The sequence below is a fragment of the Giraffa tippelskirchi genome, chromosome 6, assembly GCF_054371585.1.
Source record: "Giraffa tippelskirchi isolate mGirTip1 chromosome 6, T2T-mGirTip1v1.2.pri, whole genome shotgun sequence".
Lineage (NCBI taxonomy): Eukaryota > Metazoa > Chordata > Mammalia > Artiodactyla > Giraffidae > Giraffa > Giraffa tippelskirchi.
Genome location: NC_137280.1, coordinates 20,955,636 through 20,977,182, shown reverse-complemented (window position 1 = coordinate 20,977,182; position 21,547 = coordinate 20,955,636). Strand labels below are relative to the sequence as shown.

The 21,547-nt window shown below is 37.3% G+C and overlaps 1 protein-coding gene across 2 annotated transcripts in view; it reads right to left on the bottom strand.

Moving 5' to 3' along the window:
- Positions 1-21,547, bottom strand: part of ZFPM2 (zinc finger protein, FOG family member 2) — a 499,502-nt gene that overhangs the window by 277,328 nt on the left and 200,627 nt on the right. The window lies entirely within an intron of this gene.

Below are 21,547 nucleotides of genomic sequence, written 5' to 3'. Positions count from 1 at the left end.
TGGAAATACTGATGTTGAAGCTGAAGCTCCAATACTTTGGCCACCTGATGGGAAGAGCTGAGTCATTGGAAAAGACCCTGATGCTGGGAAAGACTGAAGGCAGGAGGAGAAGAGGATGACAAAGGACAAGACGGTTGGATGACATCACCGACTCATTGACTTGAGCTTGAAAAAGCTCCGAGAGATGGTGCAGGACAGGGAAAACTGGCATGCTGCAGTCTGAGGGGTTGCAAAAAGTCAGACATGACTGAGCAAATGAAAAACAACAAGACAGAAGCTAGACTTTTGGTGGTGAGCATGCTGCTATAGTGCATGTACAAGTCAAATTATAATTATGAACACATGAAATTTACATAAGGTTATAAACCAACATGGGCTTCTCAGGTGGCACAGTGGTAGAGAATCTGCCTGCCAGTGCAGGAGACACAGGAGACTGGGCTTGATCCCTGGGTCAGGAAGATCCCCTGAAGTAGGAAATGTCAACCCATTCTAGTATACTTGCCTAGAAAATTCCATGGACAGAGGAGCCTGGCAGGTTATAGTGCATGAGGTCGCAGAGTCAGACCCAACTGATCATACAGGCATGCATACATTTACTGGGCTTCCCAGGTGGCTCTAGTGGTAAAGAACCTGCCAGCCAATGCAGGAGATGTAAGAGATATGGGTTTCATCTCTTGGTCAGGAAAATCCCCTGGAGGGGAGCATGACAACCCTCTCTAGTACTCTTGCCTGGAGAATCCCATGGACAGAGAAGCATGGCAGGTTACAGTCCATAGGATCGCAAAGAGTTAAGACATGACTGAAGTCACTTAGTACAGCACACACAACATAAGCCAACATCACCATAATTTTAAAAAATCATGTTGTGTGACTCAAGGGTAATAAAATTCAAAAATCAATAGGACTCGAATTTGTCATGTCCACATCATTCTATTTGATCAATAGAACGAACTGGTTCTTCCTGAGATGATGTGCTCACTTGGCCCTGACTGAGTGGTAACTTAAAAGAATCTCAAAAGAAAAAATGGCTGGGTGTTCTCTTGCTAAAAGGTCACATGGCAGCTGACTGGTGAATTTGGCTGCCTGAGGTGCATTCTCTTAGAAGCAAAGTGTGCACTGTTACTTGGTATACTGGTAAGTATTCTGAAACTCAGTAATTTGATTTCATCTTGGGAATATATAGTAATTATCATAGTTATATCAATAAGTTAATTTATAGTAATAGATGATGGCGAACTTATGCTCAAATTTTACCTAGTGCTATGGGCTGAGTTATTCAAATTCAATGTTCAAAATGTTGAAATGCAGATGTTGAAATCCTAACCCACAGTACTTCAAAATGTGACTGTATTTACAGATTGGGCCTTTCAGCTAATTAGCACAACATGAGGTCATGTGCCCAGACCCAAATCCAATATAACTGATGTCCTTACAAGAAGAGGAGTTTAAGACAAAGGCACACACAGATCAAGGACCATGCAAAGATATGGGAAGAAGATCTCTAAGGAGCAAAGCTTTAAAGAGATCCGCCCAGTTGACTTTGTGATCTGATTTTTAGTCTCCAGAATTGCGAGAAAATAAACATCCATTTAAACCATCCAGCCTGTGGTACTTGTTATACAAAGCTGTATCCATAAGCTTCCTTCATAGCCCTCAATTTCATAGAAATTCAGAGTCTCAGGGGCCACCCAAGAGCTACAAGAAAACTCAAAGCCCAAACTCAAAGCAAGTAGATGCTTCACTGATTCCCCCGTCCAGGCTCAGGGTCTTCTTTCATGGCTCTCTGCATTTCTTATAGAAGAGGGGTCCATACACTGTGTCAAACCTACTAGTTTACATTCCATTTCCCCTCTGAAGAGACCTCAGAGCAAGAACTGGGTCTATTCCGTGCTGTGCTAAGTCGATTCAGTCGTGTCTGACTCTTTGTGACCCTATAGACTGTAACCCACCAGGCCCCTCTGTCCATGGGATTCTCCAGGCAAGAATACTGGAGTGAGTTGCTATGCCCTCCTTCAGGGGATCCTTCCAATCCAGCAATCGAACCCGCATCTCTTATGTCTCTTGCATTGGCAGGTGAGTTCTTTACCACCAGCACCACCTGGGAAGCCCAATCATGTCTACACATTTTTGTAAATATAACAAAGACTTTATAGCAAGTACTGAACAACTATCCCCGAAATATAAGAAACCAGAAAATAAAGGAGTTAGATTAGTTGATTTTTAAGATCCTTCAAAGCTCTGAAATTCTATAAAGATGTAATTTTAATTCTGGTATGAGGGGCCACTCAGGCTGTATCTCTTTAAGATGAAGACTGTTTCAGTCAGTGTAGGGGTCCTGAGACTCTGTATTTCTAACACGAGCTCCCAGGTGATGTTGATGCTTGAACACCTTGAATAACAGGGTCTTAAAGTTCAACATAAATCTAAGAACCAGCTTTTGATCTTTAAAATCCCACTCTTACAAGCCTATAACATTTTAAAAGTAATGGAGGGCATTAACAGGCCCTGGCTTGGCCCCCTTTAATGAGACTCAAGCACCAGTTGTAGAATTTATAAAAACAAAAGCTCTATCCCATTCTAATATCTATAATACATCTATGCAAACCCTTTTAGTATCCACTCTCTGAGTGCAAAAACAAGAGAAAGCTGACTTTTTGCTCCTCAGGTATTTTTTGAAATTTATACTTCTGTCCTAAAGGCGACATCCCCTCACCCCCAACCAGCTGCCAGGTAATCTTCGTGAAAGTGGAGGCTCTTTTGAAGTTTTAAGATTGAACAAGGAAAATACACTTTCAGAAATACTAAGTGACTGCACAAGCTGAATCACTCCTTGACCCTGGAAACCCTCTTCGTGAGGTTTCTGAAGTATGCCCAGAGAGAGGAATGCTATTTTTATTTATTTAATAAGTACTCATCCCACTTTTTTATGTCCCAGGCACCACTTTAAGAAATTTATTAAGAGCCATTCAATCCTCATAACAACTTTATGAAATACAGACTGCTACCACTATTTTAAAAATGATGAAAGGCATAAAGAGACCTAACTCAAGCATGGTCCCACAGCTGGTAAGTGGAGATTAATTTACCATGTAGAGGACAGAAGGGCTCCATGTCACAAGGAGAGAGAAAGAGGGTGAGAAATTAGATGCCCACCTATGAATTTATAAACACTTTCTCTCTCTGCATCCCAACTAGGACTAAACATAAACTAGGCAATTTGGTCTTAATCATGATTTTATGGAAGTAGGACATATGCATTACTACATTTGTTCCTACTATTATTTGAAACACCTAAACACAGACTTCATTTTCCATGAGCAAATTGGGTGTTTTATACAAACTCACTATTTCTTTGGTACTGATTTTCTCAATTTTAATGTATCTCTTTGTTGATTACTATTCTCAGTGTTTTTAAAAAGACTCAACATTAAAATCTCACTATAAAAATAAAATACAAAAATAAAAGAGACCAGCCAGGTAGTTTCTAGATTCAGTAGTTGGGGGAGGGAACCCTTTTTTAAAAAAAAATATGAAAACCAACTACACTTGTCAATTAGTATCTCTTATTCACATTTGAACATTAATCTGTGTATAAATGTATCCTGTATTTCTTTCACAGTAGAAAATAATATGAAGCCGTATGAATGAATCCAAATTTTTATGTCCTTATTTTTTCTTATGTTTTATGGTTTTAACATACGCATAGAGTTCTGTCAGCATTAAATACAAGGTTCTGGATGAATTAAATACAAGTACTGATTTTGAATGGTTGAGAGCAAAGGACAGCAGGACAAGGGTGAGAAGGTTTTCAAGAGAAAGGGGAAGAATATCCCTGTCAAAAAGCAAAATGTCAGTTTAGTTAACTGTGGTAAGAATGTCTGACATTGAAAAAATAGCACTATCACCTCAATTTTCTGTAAAAATACAAGGAATTAATTCATCAGGAAATATTTGAGAACTGTAAAGAACAGAGTTCATCTACACATGGATGCACTTTACACCTGTGTGGGGATCGTTCAATTCACATTTACTGAGCACTTATGAGGGCAAACAGGCTGATAAAAATACGTCCACGTATTAAAATTTGTGAATGGACAACCATTCAAAATTCAGGCTTTGATTACTTTAGATGTTATTTTATCTATAAGTCAACTACTGTGGCTATAGGCTCACACTATCGTTAGCTTTCTTAAAAGCCCTTTGTCTAGGCACTGCACCATATCAGTTTGTCCTTTAGATAACTGGGACATATGTTTTCTACGCCAGATCTATAGTAGCTCAGAGATATCAAGTTGTATATCCTATGCTTATTTTTGTAAAAATTACAAAATCAATTTAATCTCAGGAAGGATGTGAGAATTATATCACCTAGCCACCTGGTACTCTATATTTGAAAACTGAGTTACACAATCCTCATTCCTATTGATCTAACATTGACCAATTCACCACTCTAGTTTGCACACATGGAACATGCAGCTTGCAAAGCAAAAATCTCTCCTGTCAAATAACTACCTAAACCTAAATGAACATAGGATTCTATTTAAAAATTACCATTCATGACACACTCCTGAGGTGACTGGCACAGAAAGACCCTTTCACCTTTATTATATTTCTAAATATCTTTCAAAAATACATTCGTTTTCAAGGAGATTTCGTGAAGTTTGCCTTCTTCAAAGCTAACAGACCTAATAAAACTGTTAGTTTAGAGGTAACTGTGCTAACGGAAACACAAAATATAAAAATTTGGAACAGGAACCAAACAAAGACTATTTACATCCTCAGTAGCAAATTTTCTCCTAAAGAAATGAGGAAGGAAATAATAGCAAATTTTAGTGAGGGTCTGTGTGTGTTTTATTTCGTGTGAAATACATAAAAGAAAAGAGGTCAAACATAGGTTTTAATGAGACTTTGTAGAGTTTTACAATTGTTAAATCTGGTGTCGGTTGCTGCAGAAGGTTGTGACTGAAAATTTTCCTGTGGAAAAAGAAATGTCACAGTATTTTGATAAGCAAGAGATGAACTTTTTTTTTTCCCTTGTGCCATCAGCAAGACGAAAAGAACAAAATGCATCATTTATAACCCACAGCTCGACCATTATCTCCTGGTGAGACACTTGTTTTAAAACACACAAGGACCTTTTTTTCCCCCTCTACAAAGTCTAGCGCTCTCTGCGAGGCTCCTTCTCCCTTAAAGCCATGAAAGTAAGTTGACACTTGTGCGGCCAAAGTTTCTAGGCAACCACAGAAGGGCACTGGTACACCTTCCAGGTCACGGCCAGTTCTGAAGTACAGAGGAAGCATACGAACAGCATATGTCTCTTTGATCACAGATACCATCTAAAACTGATGTGGAGAGAAAATCCTGTTCGGCACCAAAGGCTTTACAGACTCTTTTTCTGACTTCACCCACTGAGTAAAGAAAGGGTACCTTGCTCAAATTATTGGGCTGAACATTGCTCAATGCTAACATTCAAAAGTCAACGTGTGTGTGTATATGTGTATAAGTGTGTGTGTGTGTGTGAGAGAGAAAGAGAGAGATAGAGAGAGAGACACCCAAGAATGTTTCTATGATTGCCAAAGCCATGACAAATTAGATACGGCAAAACTGGATGAAGTGTTTAGTATAGTTTAGACATCTTTATTCTTTATTTATTCACTCTGCAAATGTTTTTAAGCAGTAACTTTGGTCACTGAGGGTACCACTGAGAATCAGAATCCTTCTTGTCTTAGAAGATTTAAGGTACAAATATGTACAATTACATTGACCTTACTCTATCAAGAAAAGTTTACATTTTATTTAGCAACTAACCTATTTTGGTAAACTTTCCGGCATTTATATAATTACACTCTGCTAACAGTCCTCAATTATACAATATAAGTTCTTTCCTGTGCATTTTGGGATCTTAGTATGGTTAATATTTAACAAGCAAGGGTTCAGAGGCTATGAGAAATTCTATTAATCATCACTTTTTATTTGACACAAGGGCTTCCCTGGTAGCTCAGTCGGTATAGAATCTGCCTGCAGTGCAGGAGACCAGGGTTTGATCCCTGGGTCGGGAAGATCTTGTAGAGAAGGAAATGGCAAACCACTCCAGTATCCTTGCCCGGAAAATCCCATGGACAGAGGAGCCTGGTGGGCTGCAGTCCATGGGGTCGCAAAGAGTCGGGCACGACTGAACGATTAACACTCTAGGTAGATACAGCTTTAAACTGAAGCAATGTAAAATGGTACAGTTTCTATGGAAAACAGTATGGGAATTTCATATAAATACAGAATTATCATATGACCCAGCAATCCCATGACTGCTGGGTATATAAGTAAAAGAACTGAAAGCAGGAACTCAAACAGATATTTGAACAATGCATTCAATGTTTGTGGTTACTTCCCTGGTGGCTCCGGTGGTAAAGCGTCTGCCTGCAATGCAGGAGACCCGGGTCTGATCCCTGGGTCGGGAAGATCCCCTGGAGAAGGAAATGGCAACACACTCCAGTACTCTTGCCTGGAAAACTACATGGATAGGGGAGCCTGGTGGGCTACAGTCTATGAGGTCGACATGACTGAGTGACTTCACTTTCACTTTCAATGTTCATAGCATTATTCACAGTAGCAAAAAGGTGAAAGCAACTCAAAGAACCATCAATGGATGAATGAATAAGCAAAATGTGTTATATGCAGACAATGGAATGTTATTCAGCCTTAAACAGGAAAGGAATTCTAACACAGGCCACACCATGGATGAAACTTGAAGACATTATTAAGTGAAATATGCCAAGACACAAAGGGACAAATACTTCATGATTGCACTTAGATGACGTACCTAAAGTAGTTAAATTGTATAGAGACAGAAAGCAGGCAGATGGTGGTTGCTAGGAGCTAGAAGGAGGGAGGAATGGAGAGTTTTGTTTAATGGGTACAGATTCAATTTGGGAAGATGAAAAAGTTCTAGAGATGGATGGTGGCGATGGCCACCCAACAATGTGAATGTACTTGATGCCACTGAACCGTATACTTAAAAATGGTTAGAAGAGTAGGCTTTTGTTATGTATGTGCTACCACAATAATAAAGCTATAAATAGCAAAAAATAAAATAAATAAATTGAAGTAATGAGAAAATGAAGAGGTTTATTCATGGAACAATTTGAAGTTGGTCAGGTCTAGAACATGGGCTGCTACACATGGTCAATCCATTCTCACTGCACTGTCCTGCTACTATTCTGGTTGATTTTGATCACAGGAAGTCTGGACACCATTACTCTGAGTTGATGTCAAGATAGATTACAAATACAACATACAAAAATAACTCACTAATGAGTCGAATAGTCAACTGGTTGATTATATTATTCTTTGTATAATAAATCAACTAATCAATCAACTGTTATTTTAAGGTCACAGTTCCTCTAAGGTCAGTATCTGCAGAGAATCTTACTAGCACTGTAGAAGCCATCTCCAGCAGGGAGGTGCAGCAATTTTCTGATGCAACAGAGCAGAGAAGAAGTTGCTCATTCAGAGGATTTACTTCAAAGCTCTGGATGCCATAATTTTTGATGTCTAAAAAACATAACCTTAGCATCATTCCTGGTTAGGTCATTGCATGCTATCAATCCTACCAATGGTGAAGATACCCAAGACTGGGACAAGCAGTGAATCTACAAAATACTAGGAGGTGTAGAGCACAAGCAAGTGGATTGGTAATAGCTTGTCCTTTTTTGTACCGGATCTACCTTTTTATATCTTCCAATAGAGGCCAAGTAACATCAAGCTCATGTTCTCTGGTGGACTGGTGTAAAGATAAGGTCTTATACAATCTGAATATAGAAGACTCAGAATCTTCCTTGTCTGCATTTGAAAAAAATTACCGGATAATCCTTTTCCAGGAATGGTACCTAACATTTGTTGAATATTTAGTATCTGCAGAGCATTGTAACTGAGTATTTTCATTTCATGATTTCAAAAAACAATCCTGAGATAATTTTATTCCCATTTTACGGACCAAAAAAACTGAGGTTAAATTTATTTGCTCAAAGTTAAAGCAATGGCTAAAGAGTTAGACCTAGTATTTAGTTTTATCAGACTATAATGCTATATTTCTACTCATAATGTTTACCTAATGTATCTAATGAATGACAGCCATGAAGCTACACCGAGGAGCAATGCTAAGGATTAAGAGAATAAGCTTTGCAGTGGGATCTAGTTAGGTATTTATGTAAAAGCTTACAAATTCCAAATTCGCAGAGCCAAGTAGAGAGGTGAAAATTATAATTTCTAATTGAAATAACAACGTCTTAACTCTACACATAAATATATTTTCGATACAATTTCTCAATATAAGATTATACATACTTGAACTCTGCTGATTTATAAACCACAATATTTTTATTCTGATTTTCAAGGCTATATTCTGTTCCCAGTAGAAAATAGCAAACTTTAGAATGGTTATGAGTGATGAGTCCAAAGATTTTGCTCACTCAAACATTTATCCTTATTTTTCCTTTTAAAATTTTATGTAAGTAACGCCTGAGTATGGTTTTATAAAGATCCTCTAAAAAATCTTTTTGAAAAGTGAAAGTGTTTCTTCAAGTTTCCCTTATTCCAATTCTCTCACCAGTGGCCAGTATGTTAACAATTTGAGATATCACATTATTTTATTTAATTCCAAATGGCAAGCCCATTGACTAAACATTTATCAAATAGCCCATTCAACTTCGTTGTTTTCATATGCACTTCTTGCAAACCAAATACTCATGTGTGTGTGAATCGATTTCTGGATAGATTCTGCACTACTTTTGTTTAATTTGTCTTTGTTTACACTAATATATAACCTAGTGATCTAATTATTACACAGATAATAAGTTTTTAAATCTGTAGAGGGCAAGTTCTTCAATCAGTTATTTGAAAGTTATACATCTTATTACTATTCTTCAAATAGTAATCCTGACATATTTTAAATTTCCTTATTGTATTCTATGATTTTTCTATCAGTTCAATGACTTAAATCAGCTTGTATAATATCTATATAATCCCTTAAAGTCACTAATTATATACTGTGTGACTCATTACCCTCTTATTCCTCTTGGGTATATTCCTCTGAGCGGGAGTTTCACTGAAATGCTCTTAATTCTTCAGATTAGTTTCTTCTTGAAAGTACATGGACCTGTATTTCTTTTTATGAATCCAATTCTATTTAATTTCTGCTTTCTAGAAATTGCTCACAGTTTCTGGGTTTAGTGAAGGCCCTCTCTCTCCTGTTTTCCAGACCATTGTGTGTATGTGTGTATATATACATGTCCTTCTGACAGTCATATGGGATTTGAGACTGGGACTGTGGGCACAAGGGCTTCTCTTGTGGCTCAGTTGGAAAAGAATCTGCCTGCAATGCAGGAGACCCGGCTTCGATTCCTGGGTCGGGAAGATCCCCTGGAGGAGGAAATGGCAACCCACTCCAGTATTCTTGCCTGGAGAATCGCATGGACAGAGGAGCCTGGCAGACAACAGTCCATGGGGGACACAAGGAGTCAGACACAACTGAGTGACTAACACACTTACCAGTGAGTCACCAGGGAAGCCCTCATATGTTACTCACCCACAGAAAAGAATGAAATAATGTCATGTGCAGCTACATGGATGGAGCTAGAGTCTGCAAAATGAGTCAGAGAAAGGCAATACTCATACAATATCACTTATATGTAGAATCTAAAATACGACACAAATGAATCTATATATGTAACAGAAACAAAATCACAGACATAGAGAACAGACTGGTGATTGCCAAGGGGAGGGGGTTGGAGGAAGGATGAAGTGGGAAGTTGGGGTTAGCAGAGATAAGCTCTTATATAAAAAAATTGATAAACAACAACAATATCCTTCTGTATAGCATAGAGAACTATATTCAATATCTTATGATAAATCATAATGGAAAAGAATATAAAAAAAGAATGTATATATATATGTATAACTGAATCACTTTACTGTACAGCAGTAATGAACACTGCTTATTATAAATCAAGTATACTTCAATTAAAAAAAATATATTTTATAGCTATATCTATCTAATACTTATTGGAAGATAATAGGTTAATCAAAATGTTCAAAATCACATCTAAACATTCCTGAATGAGTCTTGAAGAACACACAAAAGGAAACAAAACTCTAAGTCATCAATAGTAAGGTCAAACACTTAAGACCATTAATGAGAAACACAATCAATGAGGAACTCAAACCATGTCATCATGTGTCCAAGTGCTATGTGTGAGAAAATTTATTCTTTTATTATGTATGTGAGTTCCAAATCTAGTTTCGTTACAACTCAAAAATATCTCCATGATGCCAATGTGTTCCCTAATTTATTAACCATAATATTCCCAATCTATGTTATGAAACTCATACTGAGGTAAACAAATAAACAGACGTAAATGGAAATCTAGGATCAGAATTTCAATTCAAAAACACTGTAAACTCTTAACAAGTCTTTGGGAGGAGGGATGCTCTAGGATTTGCTCACTCTCCCCTTTATTTTTCAGGTAGTTTACCTTACTTCTCACAACAAAACTATGACAAAATTCACACATACCTTTTGTACTCATCACACCAATTATACATCATAGCATACTATCTTAAGTACATGGGTCCCAGAAATGGGTTTAAATCTCAGATTAGTTATTTACTAGCTATGCAACATTAGACAGATTACTGAACCTTGTTGGGCCTCAATTTCTTCATCTATAAAATGGAAATTATAATCATACTTACTCCATGAAGCTGTTGAGAAGATTAAAAATTTTTATTTATATTTGCATTGTAGAATGGTGCAAAATACATAGTAAGTACTTAATAAATATTAGCTATATTTATTATTCTTGTTCCCAAATCCTAAAGCAAAGTTGCCCTTAATTAACAAATATTAAAATGCTTTGTTGTCCTTTCAATATATTTCTTCATGTCTGCATAATTGTTACTAGGTATATTACAAAGTAATAACTTTCCCTAAAAGTGTCCTCTATTTCAATCTCAAAGCATCTCAGCATTGTCCATGTTTCAATATGTAGAAGTCAAAACTGGTTTAAGGAATACTATATTGTCTTGCCAGTCTAGCACATACTTTTGAAATGTATTCAATGTTCAAATAGGTTTTTCCTGCATGACAATTACATTTAAAAGAGCTTATTGCCACTGAAACCACCTCCTTTCAAGCCAACTCTGCCTACTTTTCTCTGCTCATAGCAGTCATGTGGTTGTAACAACACAAAGGAATCTTCATGATTTCAGTGCATGACTCATTTCCAGCAAATCACACACACACATTCTCAATTTTTCATGCATGAGGGATGTGTAAAACTATAAAAATGTTTGGACATTTGAGAAGACTAAATCAACAGAGAGTAAGCATTTTATCAAATCTACAAATGAAATTAAATTTTAATTAAATAAATAAACTCTACCATTAAAAAGGAGTTGCTCTCCATCTGAGCTAAAAAGATGAAGTATAATTGTGTCTATTCAGCAGAGGCTCCTGTACGAACATGTTGATGATTCACAGGTGTGTAGGCATGGTTTGTAAACACAGATGGAAAGGGTGACAAATAGATGAATATATCAGTTACAATTGTGGTCTGCCCCTCTTCAAAGACAGCATTTATTTTTCCAAATTCTTGGAAAGTTACACAAGAGGTGTCTATGAGATGACAAAGATGTTATCAATATTCAGAGTGGCTCTGACTGAATTAACTGAGATAAAATCAAGTTAGTACCAAAATATTTTTTAAATTTTAGTTATTTTATTATCTGTATGTTATGGTAATAAAGTAAATATTGGCTAATTCTAAAAGAAGGACAAACAATGATCAAGATTATAAAGAATGATTGTTTTTATTTATATCATCAAGTTGTCAAGGAGAATAACTTTTCACAGTAACAAAATACATCTTGACTATATTTAACACAATTGAGTCAGGACCCCTCTTGCCAAAGAATTCATTCACTGAAACTAATGGTCTCAACCAAAACATTTTGTTACTTAAGACTCAACAGCTATTATCCTTGACAATGGTGATATGATCTAGTTAAACCTTACTATGATTTAACGCAAATATCAAAACATGCTTAAATCCACGATGTGATTTTATTCCATATTCTTTGTTCTCAGCTAAATTACTGAAGTGTAGTGACTTGCCCTACAAAACGTGTTTCACTTAATTTTATTTTTATTTTATTGAAGTATAGTGACTTGAAATAGTATATTAGCTTCAAGTATACAATAGTGAGCTGATGTTTTTATAAATTATATAACATACAAAGTTATTATAATATTATTAACTATATTTCCTGTGCTTTATATTACATCTCTGTGAGCTCTTCCTTTTATAATTGTAGTGTGTACCCCTTAAGCCCTTTCACCTATTTTGCCATTCACCCACTACTACTCCTTCTGGCAATACTGGTTTGTTCTCTGGGTCTGTGATTCTGATTCTGTTTTGTTATATTTTCTAATTTGCTTTGCTTTTTAGATTCCACATATAAGTGAAAATATAGTATTTATCTTTGTCTGACATATTTCATGAAGCTTAATGCTCTCCAGGTTCAGCTATGTTGTTGCAAATGACAAGACTGCACTCTATTTTTATAGCTGAATTTTATTCTATTGTATGTGTGTGTATATATATATATATATATATATATATATATACATATGTACATGTATACATATATGGTATATTGCATTGATTTAATAAAGATATATATATATGGTATATTGCATAGATTGCATAAAGAGATATATATATATGGTATAATGCATATAAATACGTGTATACATATACAGTATATTGCATAAAGATTACACTTTTTCATAGATGAGTGATATCCTGTGTGTGTGTGTGTGTGTGTGTGTGTGTGTATGACATATATGTATATATATACCACATCTTCTCTATCCAGTCATCTGTTGATAGACACTTTAAAAATCAAAAGGAACAAAAGTCAACAAATAACTGAACATTAATCAAGAAATGAGTTAAAAATCTTTTTTTGCGTGACTCTGGATTGAGAATAACCCAGTGGTTAGAGCAAGAGCTAAGAGCAGAAGGCATATGCTTGCAGTCCTACATTACTAACTGTGGGACCTCAGATTCTTTTCCAGGAACATGGGGATAGTTGGGCCTATTTCACTGTGATGTGGTAAAGATTACAGGTAATACTCTGAAACAATGCTGGACACATAGTCAGCTTTCTATAAACATTTAACACTGTATCTGTCAATGCTGTAACACTGTATTAGACATACAGAATGGCAAGCATTATTGTCAAAGGAGAGAAAAGAGGAACAATTGGTCAAATACAACTATTCCATGTGCTGCAAAATATTTGTTTTATCATTATAAATATTCAAATACATGGCCAACTTAAGAATAGCCTGAACCATCAGACAGGTATTTTCCTTAAATGCTGCTCGATCTCATTGATAAAGAACAACCTTTTCAAAAATTAAAAATACAAGTGGTTGCTTTCTTTAATGATCATTTTTTAGAGCTGTTTAAAAGTATATCCAGATAAGAACATCATTTTCAAATATCAATTGTCTCCAAATATATTTATCCTACATTATTTCTTACATTTCCACTAATTAAGCACTTTTCAAGAGGAGACCATCTAACGCGTGGGTTCTCCTCCTAGAATCCACTCCTTCCCTCGCTTCCTATAATTTGTGTGGTTTAAGAAAACTAATCCCCTCCTGTCTCAGAAGGGGTAACTCATGAGACATGACTAAGGCTATTCCTTCTCTCCTTCATAATGCCTTTTGATTGGTTCAAGAAGTTGACAAGCATTCAAGTCAGAGCAATCAAAATCAATGTCAAGGACTTTCAAAAAAATGCCTAGACAGAAGAGCTCCTTAGCTCTGGGCTGTGTAGTGTGTGTGTAAAGGGCCAGACAGCTTTGCTGCCATGAGGAAGACTAACCTAAGAATACAGCTGAAACGCTAAACAGGGCAGAACAAGGAGATTAGCAAAGAACCGGCGCCTGTACCCTAGAGGTATCATGATCCTTTGGCGTTTTCAGTCACATAAACCAGTCCTTTTTCTATAGTATTCATATTAGGCTTTGTTATTTGTTACAAATATTTTCCAAATAATAAGAAATACAAGAATAAAAGAGTAGGGACTGAGGATCTTAGCTTAAGAATCTAAAACAAAATATTAACTAAACAAACTAGATATGACTTTGAGTCAATTGTTGCTCCCTGGAGCTCTTTGTCTTACTCCTTGCTACTCATCTGATGGTTGTGAAGATCAATTGGAAAATTAAATGCAAAGTATATACACAGTGCCTGGTGCATACAACATAATGCTTGCTCCTCCTCTTTATACATGTCCCATCGTCTCCTGAAGAGAAGATGGACAGTGCCATCAGAGTTAAGCATCTCTAACACCACAATCAAGATTTACATGAGAAAAAACTGAATGAGTATAAAACTTTTAGCCTTAACTACATATCTTTCTATTTAAAATTAATCAACAGTTACGTACATTTAGCACTGAGTTCCACAGTCTTAAATAGGGATACTGTTTAGTGCATGTCCTCTCCCATCTCAGCACTTACCTTCAAGGCTTTCCAGTTTCCTGAGTTACTGAAGATGCTAATGGTACCCCTGGTCCTTCAAATACCCATTCATATAATTCCGCATCTTAATGAACTTAGGTATCTTCAGTTCAGTCGCTCAGTCATGTCCAACCCTTTGCGACCCCATGAATCGCAGCACGCCAGGCCTCCCTGTCCATCACCAACTCCCGGAGTTTACCCAAACCCACGTCCATCGAGTCAGTGATGTCATCCAACCATCTCATCCTCTGTCGTCCCCTTCTCCTCCTGCCCCCAATCCTTCTCAGCATTAGGGTCTTTTCCAGTGAGTCAACTCTTCGCATGAGGTGGCCAAAGTATTGCAGTTTCAGCTTCAACATCAGTCCTTCCAATGAACACCCAGGACTGATCTCCTTTAGGATGGACTGGTTGGATCTCCTTGCAGTCCAAGGGACTCTCAACAGTCTTCTCCAACACCACAGTTCAAACCTTAATCTCACAGTCTAGGTACCTTAGACTGTGAGATTAAGGGTTACTTCGATGTATTTATTCATACCAATGTTGACTAAGAGCCTACTATGTGCAGGGCCTTGTTAAGCTCTGGAGATACAACCAGAAACAAACAAATAAGAAGTCCATGCTAGTCTGTGTCTTGCTGAGCTTTGAGTCTACTGAGAAAGGTTAGCAACAATCAAACATCACACATGGACTGTGACTGTGACAAATGCTAGAGAGAAGAGCATATGGTAGGATGAATACTCTAAAAACAGAGACCCTTAGAGAGGTCAGGAGAGCTTTCCAGGTGGAGGTGGTAGTTGAGCTGAGGCTCAGAAAAGGGGGAACAGAAGAGTGTACTTCAAGCAGCGAGAACAACATGTCATGTGTGGCAAGGAAATGTAACAGTCGCAGATTCCGACCACAATCAAGAGAGCTGAAGAAGAGGATGGAGATTGTGAGGAATTCATGTTGTCCACAGTTGCAGTACACCCTAGGCATCCACTTAGTGGGACTATGCATGGACTGGTGCCAGATACATGTAGGCTGCAAATGTAAATCGCAAACTGTAATTCATCAGCACACAATCTCTGTCAGAAAGTCAATGGTGTCTCTAGGACTTCAATGTTTATCTAAGTGCTATCTGCATCACAGCTATCTGGCTTTCATCTGTCTGTCTATCTCTCTGAAATCTCCACTCTAGACCAATTTATTGAAAGTCTTTGTGGGTGTAATCTAGAAATCCACATATTTCACTATTTCACAATGTGACTCATGCTCATCATACACTGAGAGCTAGCAACTAAAGTATCATTACTCTTGGAAAGGAATTATTTATTTGACTCTAAGGAAACAATTCAAATAAGTCAATCTACACATTAATCAAGTAGAATATTAGCTCTTTTTAAAATATACTAGATATTACAAATAAATTCAATGTTTTTGTAAAGCCTATATGAAATCTCTTGTAAGTGAAAACAACTTTAAAAATACAATTTCATAAATAATGATTTCAATACTTGAGGAAGGATGCAGACAGGAAGAAGAAATGTAAATATAACCTCCATTTTTCCTAAAAGTGCTAAACAGCACAATGTATACAGGAATTGTCTGGAATAGATGTGCTTTTTTACAGAGCAATTTGGAGACTTGAACAATAGAGTAGCTCTAGTTTCCCTTATTCTACATTTAGGATACTAACTATTGGATGTGATAATGAACATGAGATCAGAGGAAAAGGGATTTTTTTCCCCCATGAACTTCTTATATAGACCTTAAAAAAATAGGCATCGCTTTGGATCAGATACCCATTATCAATTTGGACAGAGAGTGTCTGAACCACTATTATCTCCAAATGATTCATGAGAGCAGGTATTTCGCTACCTGAGGATTTTAGTGAATCCATAAATATAAGAAAAGACAGAAGCTGGAATTCATAAAGGGCCTTGAGCAATATCTAGGAAAGAAAATTATGTCCGATCTGAAGAAAAATGTAATTTACCAATCTGACTCACCTGTTCTATTACCAGTAGGTTCTCTTTCTTATTTACCAGCTGTTTTGCATGTTAGTTTCTGTTTCACAATGGAAAACACAAAAGCTTGCTGAAACTCTCTCATCAGGAAAGCAGACTTTCAATTATAGTAATAGCAACCTTATAGAGATTCACAGAGCCATGATTTAAAAAAGGGAAACTCAAGCTATTTCTATATTTTAAAAATGCAAAAAAGAAAAATATTAAAACGAGCACACACATGCATATGTATATATTTTGGCATATGATATGTAGGCTGATATAAAAATCTCCCAATACTGCCTTCCCTATTAAAATTCTTATGGTAAGAGCAACATACTGCCATTTTAGAACAAATAACATTTTCCTCTTTTGGCTTTACTGCCAAAGATATGGTTATTTGACCAATTAATTTACAGAAAAATAAACAATATACTTCTCTGACATTTATAAAGTTAATAATGCATATTAAATCATTCAAAAATTTAAGGGTGTATTTTTCTCTTTGCAATTCTTCTAAAAACACATCTACCCTTTAACATAAACAAAATTTCTGGAGTCTCACCATTTAGCAAAGATGACTTAAAAGCCAGAGTAAAGGAAAAATTTACAACACATGACTGACTACTGATTTTATGTGGAAATAAACAATCAGTGATATAAAATACAAAAATCTGATTTTTTTCATTATTACTACTATACATAGAATGTTTCCCATGTGTCAAACACGGTAATTAATATTTTACAAAACAATATTGCAATTCAGTCTGTCAGGTACTTAGTATTATGCCCATTTTGTAGAAGAGGGAATGAGACCTAAGGTCAACATGGGTCAAAGCTGAAATTTTTACGTATGACCTTCTGATTTCAACACTCTTGCTCCTCACGTGTAAGATACATAAATGTGATAATTTTCCAAAACAGTCCAATAATTTAGGCTACTACTGGGCTCTCAATATCTTAAGGTCATTTCAAGCATATAGTATTTATGGCCTTTTTGTGCACAAAGTTCACTCTTGAGTGCCGCTACCATAGGTTTGCTGGTCTTGGATTACTGATTTGATCTGTGCAGTTCAAGTAATTTCCATAATGAAGAGCATGTAACGGTTGTAGCTAGTGGTTCAGGTTATAATTTTGTGGTCTTAAAAGAAAGGCTTTTTCCTTTAAAGAAACTACTATCTTAAATTGGTTTGTTTTACCTTTCAGTACTAAACTCTTACTCACTGAAATAATTCACCCATAAAATTCCAAAAACATTGATATCAGATCAACAGAGTGAAGAGTTCAGAAGGCATCTAAACCAAATACTACTGTCCACTTAAGTAGCAGCATTCCCTAGAATCAAAATAAAACAGAGGCTCATGACAATCACGCCATAATTTGGGATGGCTCTGGCAATCACTTTCTAGACAGAAAACAGATATACTTGCCCATCTCCCTACCACAGAAACAGATTTTTTTTGGGGGGGGCTGACATTTTGTCTTGGTACTTATATAATAAAAATGGAAAAAAAAAAAAGAAAAAAAAATGGGACTGAAAGAGGTAGCAACTTACACTTCATCAGTTATTTACCTCTCAGTGTGGACAGATTTCCCCAGTTTGATTCCTGGGTCAGGAAGATGCCTAGAGAAGGGATAGGTTACCTACTCTAGTATCTTTAGGCTTCCCTGGTGGCTCAGACAATAAAGAATCCGCCTGCAACACGGGAGACCTGGGTTTGATCACTGGGTTGGAAAGATTTCCCAGAAGAGGGCATGGCAACCCACTCCACTAATCTTGCCTGAAGAATCCCCATGGACAGAGGAGCCTGGTAGGCTACAGTCCATGGAGTCACAAAGCGTCGGCCATGGCTGGGTGACTAAGCCCAGCACAGAGGACAGGTTTACTAGAATCTTTCTTGGGAGAAAATGTGGTTGTAAATGAGAATGTGAATGAAAGATGGGAATCTCAGGATCTTTCAGAGTGAAAGCCAGTGAAAGTCAAAGCTTCTAAGTGGTGAAAAGTGAAAATGAAAGACGCTCAGTCATGTCCGACTCTTCGCAACCCTATGGACTATACAGTCCACGGAATTCCCCAGGCCAGACTATTGGAGTGGGTAGCCTTTCCTTCTGCAAGGGATCTTCCCAATCCAGGGATCGAACCCAGGTCTCCCCCATTACAGGAGGATTATTTACCAGCTGAGCCACAAGGGAAGCCCTCTATGTGGTGAGAGGCCATCAGTGGAGAAGCAGGGAATGTTGACAGCAGATGCTCCTCCCAGGCTAATCTGGACATGACTCACCAGTTCTGAAGACCATTTTTGCTCTGGGAGCAGATTCAGTGGTTGGTCCAGGCACTGACTGAGCATTCCTGAGTGCTACCTGCAAGCTTTCATTAAGGGGTTCTGCATCACCACAGCCCTGTTGTCTCAAACACCAAGCGACCACCAATGAGGCTGACTGCAGACATGTAAGCACACTGAATCTAGTATACAAATTCTTAGGATAAGGGTAAAATTTCTTAGGCAGCGAGCATATTTTGAGACCTTCAACGTCTTCCATCTTTTTAGACCTGCTTGTAAAGCATATGAGGCTGGACATTCTTGAGGCATCAGAATATCAATGCAGCCCCTGAAAATCCTCACCCCAGTGCCTGAGTCTGCAATCCAGTTCTTGCTAATTGGAAACTTGACTGTTATACTGTCACTGGAAGGGCTTCTTTAGACAGCTAATGACTTGAATAAGCCAATACTTTATTATTAATAAGTTAATATTGAGTTGTTCTGCAACCTCTCTGCAAAAATGTCAGAAAGAGAAATTTCAATCACCTACATCAAGTCTGGAATCAGGATTGCCAGGGAGAAATCTCAATAACCTCAGATATGCAGATGACACCACCCTTATGGCAGAAAGCGAATAATAACTAAAGAGCCTCTTGATAAAAGTGAAAGAGGAGAGTGAAAAAGTTGGCTTAAAACTCAACATTCAAAAAACTAACATCATGGCATCTGGTCCCATCACTTCACGGCAAATAGATGGGGAAACAGTGGAAACAGTGACAGACTTTATTTTCTTGGGCTCCAAAATCACTGCAGATGGTGACTGCAGCCATGAAATTAAAAGACGCTTGCTCCTTGGAAGGAAAGTTATGACCAACCTAGATAGCATATTAAAAAGCAGAGACATTACTTTGCCAACAAAGGTCTGTCTAGTCAAGGCTATGGTTTTACCAGTAATCATGCATGGATGTGAGAGTTGGACTATAAAGCAAGCTGAGTGCTGAAGAACTGATGCTTTTGAACTGTTGTGTTGGAGAAGACTCTTGAGAGTCCCCTGAACAGCCATGGAGATCCAACCAGTCCATCCTAAAGGAAATCAGACCTGAATATTCGCTAGAAGGACTGATGCTGAAGCTGAAACTCCAATACTCTGGCCACCTGATGCAAAGAACTGACTCATTTGAAAAGACCCTGATGCTGGGAAAGATTGAAGGCAGGAGGAGAAGCGGACTACAGAGGATGAGATGATTAGATGGCATCACCGACTCAATGGACATGAGTTTGAGTAAACTCCGGGAGTTTGGTGATGGACAGGGAGGCCTGGGGAGCTGCAGTCCATGGGGTCGCAAAGAGTGGGACACGACTGAGCAACTGAACTGAACTGAACATCATCTCATGACACCTAGAGGCCTTCGTTGAGGGTGGAGGATATGGGGAGATCAGAAGTGGAGAGAGAAAATAAATACCTTTTGTATATCTTTATCCATAATCAATTGATTTATTTCCTGACTAAATAGCGTTTGCCACCACTTTGTTAGAGTCAGTCAGTTCAGTTCAGTCATTTAGTCATGTCTGACTCTGCAACCCCATGGACTGCAGCACGCCAGGCTTCCCTGTCTATCACCAACTTCTAGAGCTTACTTAAACTCATGTCCATCGCGTCGGCGATGCCTTCCAACCATCTCATCTTCTGTTAGAGAGTCATGTATTAATACAAGATAAGATGAGATTAGATTCCAAAGTGTAGCAATATCTTGGAAACAAAAAATACACACAGTTCCTTGTGGGATGTGCCAGAAGAGCTCAACTAACCTACCGACAATAACGTTCCCCAATTAATAAAGACATTTTTGTTTTTACTGTATTCATGAAAGTAAAGTGATGAAAATCATTTTATGTCTATACACACATAGAGGGGAGAGGAGACTTAGCTCTCCAATGTTCTCCAAGACCACTTATTTAGATACAGAAGAGTGCAATCATAGCTTCTTCTGTGACAAAGGAAAGAGAGGCATAAGATTGCATAAAGGGTAACAACAGCTCAGTATTTAAATAGTGAGGAAAGCTGTGGAAGTTGAAGTAGGACTGGCTGATCTCAGCTACTGCTCTGGGACTGGATGGAGGCATGTCAGATCACTGTATCCCATGTCTGAATGATCACAGAATAAAAGAACACAGACTAGCTGGGGAACATATCTGCTAATGGTATGAACGTGTTACTGATCAAACATGCCTTTATTTTACATAGGTACTACATAAAAAGTAATCCTTGTGTTTTATCTTCTATATAACAATCTGCCCCACAAATTACCATTAATTTTATCATTGGTAACCATCTCAATATAAAGAAAATGTTTCATACCTACTACTCCTCTTCCTTAAATGACTTCTAGTTTAAAAAAATAAAAAGAGAGAAAAGAACAGGAAAAAAAAAGGATAATGTAAAGTTCAGCCATCAAAAATGGCTTCATTAAGATCCTTAATGAAGCACATGGGAGCCATTTATTGACTCCTCAACTATTAAGATGGAACATTATTACTGCTTTAATAGTATTTCCATTTTCATTTAGGAAATAACTAATCAAGGGATCAATGTACCAAAGACTTTATTTTCTTTCCCTTGGGTCAGTGGAAGTACATTTTTTAAAATGCAAAAAACGTAAGAGCAATTCCCCCAGGCACCATATCACATGAACAATTTAAAGAAATAACATG